The sequence below is a fragment of the Rutidosis leptorrhynchoides genome, chromosome 9 (genome assembly GCF_046630445.1).
Source record: "Rutidosis leptorrhynchoides isolate AG116_Rl617_1_P2 chromosome 9, CSIRO_AGI_Rlap_v1, whole genome shotgun sequence".
Taxonomy (NCBI): domain Eukaryota; kingdom Viridiplantae; phylum Streptophyta; class Magnoliopsida; order Asterales; family Asteraceae; genus Rutidosis; species Rutidosis leptorrhynchoides.
In genome coordinates, this window is record NC_092341.1 from 120,078,493 (window position 1) to 120,081,598 (window position 3,106).

Here is a 3,106-nt window from a genome sequence, read left to right on the forward strand (position 1 = left end):
AATAATCGTCGTAATATTTTAAAGGTTATGGTTTGTTCTAAAATCGAATGCAGTCTTTGAAAAATGTCTCATATAGAGGTCAAAACCTCGCAACGAAATCAATTAATATGGAACGTTTATAATCAATATGAACGGGACATTTCACGTGGACCTTGGGTTATAGACTTATAGTTGGGACAAATTAATTAGCCAAATCTTTCTCTTGCTTTTTGTTACTCACAAGTCATGATCTCAGATTCTCAAACAATTCATAAATACAAAGTAGTGGTTAGATAATAATTATTATATCCCATGCTTACCTTTTAATTGCAAGTAGTGGATAGATTCATGCATATGAACGTTTGTTCGAGTATTTCATTTTTTTTTATTAGATAGTGGTGTAATTAACTAGTTTGCATTATTCAAAATTGCTTTTGCTCAAGTGTAATATATATATATATATATATATATATATATATATATATATATATAGACTTAGTAATTTTCTAACATAAAAATTAAATTCACTAAGAGTAGTTTTCCTTACTATTATTTGCCTTAGTTTAGATTTAGAATTTTAGTTTTGCCGTAAAATCCCTTAGGTGCTTTTTCTTTAGATTTAGAATTTAGGCGCTTTAAAATTTTGCGACGCCATTTTAAGTTTATAGATTTTAGTGCCTTTTAAGTAATTGCCGTTTTTCCTTTAGAATTGCATTATAAGTTTTATTACCTTTAGACCTTTAGTCGCCACTTTTAGTTTTAAGATTTTTTTTACGCTAAGCTTTAGACGTAAAACTTTAGTTCTTTTGTTTTTTGACGCGCTTTTTCTTTCTCATTTCTACACGCTAGTTTTTAGGACATAGAATTAAAAAAAAAAAGAAAAAAAGAACTTTAAATTTCGACGAAAAATTATTTTAAGCTGTTAAATTGATAGACATCCAAATTTTCTAGTTCGTAGTAATAGATGGATTTGTTACTGGCGAGTTGTGAATTTCCGATTTAAAGGGTCCTAGCTACCTGCTGCATCTATTGGCTATTCGAAACGTGGGCAAAATTAGAAAAGTCTATTAATTTGATAACTTTAATAATTTTTATCTTTATAACTAATAGGATATTCAGTGAATGCACCGAGCAAAACGTTCACCACCTTTCATACGTTCACCACCTGTAACTCGATCAAGACATCTAGTCAATATTGTCGCCGTTGATTTTTCTTTAGAATCATCATCCATTCAAACAAGTACTCCAATTCAAATTTCCAATAATCCATTTTTTGAACCCGACCTCACAATTGAGAACCCGGAGGATATTCAAGGACAATTCAGAGATCCTGAACTACTAATATTTCCTCCGAACCACCAATCATTCAACCAGAGGTTGTCGAGGAAGAAACCATTAAATTAGAATCCTCTAGTGATTCAGATTCAACAAATCCAATCATGGAAAATCAGGAAACTCTAAGTATGGAGGATCGAATGAGAGCTACACGCACTGGCCAAGGACATGCCATTACTCAAAAAGACATTAATGCATCAGATTATGAAATCAAAGGACAAATCCTACACATGGTAACTAATCAATGCCAATTTAGTTTTAGGCCCAAAGAAGATCCAAACGAACATCTTTGGACCTTTAATAGGATTTGTACTCTATTTAAAATCAGAGAAGTTATGGATGAACAGATCTATCTCATGTTATTTCCCTGCACTTTAAAGGGAGAAGCCAAAGATTGGTTAGAATCGTTACCTGAAGGAGCGATTGACACATGGGATGTTTTAGTTGAGAAATTTCTTAAACAATTCTTTTCGGAATCTAAAGCCGTGAGACTTCAAGGAGAAATTGTTACGTTCGCACAAAAGCCAAACGAAACATTATATGAGGCGTGGACAAGATTCGAAAAGTTGTTGAGAGGATGTCCTCAGCATGGTTTAGACACTTATCAAATAGTGCAAATATTCTGCCAAGGATGCGACGTTGCTACAAGAAATGACATCGACACAGCAGCTGGTGGTTCCATTATGAAGAAAACCGCAGCTGAAGCTTACAAAATTATTGATAACACTGTCTCCCATTCACATGAGTGGCACAAGGAAAAAGATATCCTTCGATCATCTAAAGCGGCTAGATCCGATTTTAGCCATGACTTTGATTCCATTTTCGCAAAGATAGATGCTTTTGAGAGACGAATGGAAAAGATGACTAAAGATATTCACTCAATACAAATTAGTTGTGAGTGTGGAGGACCACATTTGACGAAAGATTGTTTCGGTGTTGAGCAAACGATGGAACAACATGAGAATGTTTCCTACATGAACCAAAGGACGGAAATAATTATCAAAATAATTATCAACCGCCAAAGAATAATTTCAACCGACCTTACAACACCCTATACAATCCAAATGGGCCCAACAATAACTCGTATAACCAACAAGGTCCTAGCAATCAGCAAAGACTCGGTTTTCTTAATAAGCCACCACAAACCGACGAGAAAAAGCCAAACCTGGAGGAAATGATGACAAAGCTCATGGAATCCCAAGCACAGTTTGTTGCATCTCAAAAACAAACTAATGAACAAAACTCGCAATCATTCAGACACCAACAAGCTTCTATCCAAAACTTGGAACAAGAAGTAAGTAATTTAGCAAGGTTAATTGGTGAAATAAAGCCAGGGAGTTTACCGAGCGACACGAACACCAACCCTCAAAATGAAGCAGTGAAAGCAATTACCACCAGAAGTGGTTTGACGCTTACGCCACCTGTTATACCAGTCATTTCTGATTATCCTGTTCAATCACCACAACCAGAACCAGAGAGGGCGACTGAACCAGTAATTGAGAAAGCCAAGGAACAACAAGCTGAAATCCCAGAAGGTTCAGTACGACCTAAACCATACGTTAAACCATATCAACCATTGCTTCCTTACCCGAGCAAACAAAGAAAAGAAAGACTCGAGGCCGAACAGTCAAAGTTTCTTGACATGTTCAAACAAATAAATGTCAATCTTCCTTTCATCGATGTAATTTCAGGAATGCCAAGATATGCGAAATTTTTGAAAGACCTGATCACAAACAGAAAGAAAATGGAAGAACTTTCAGCTGTCACAATGAATGATGCATGTTCGGCAGTA

General features: G+C 35.3%; 1 non-coding gene across 1 annotated transcript; it reads right to left on the reverse strand.

Moving 5' to 3' along the window:
• Nucleotides 1–1,802: 1,802 nt before the first annotated feature.
• On the reverse strand, nucleotides 1,803–1,909 carry LOC139869783 (small nucleolar RNA R71). Its single transcript, XR_011766363.1, has one exon. It is a non-coding gene; the product is annotated as a small nucleolar RNA R71 (small nucleolar RNA).
• Between the last annotated feature and the right edge of the window lie 1,197 nt (nucleotides 1,910–3,106).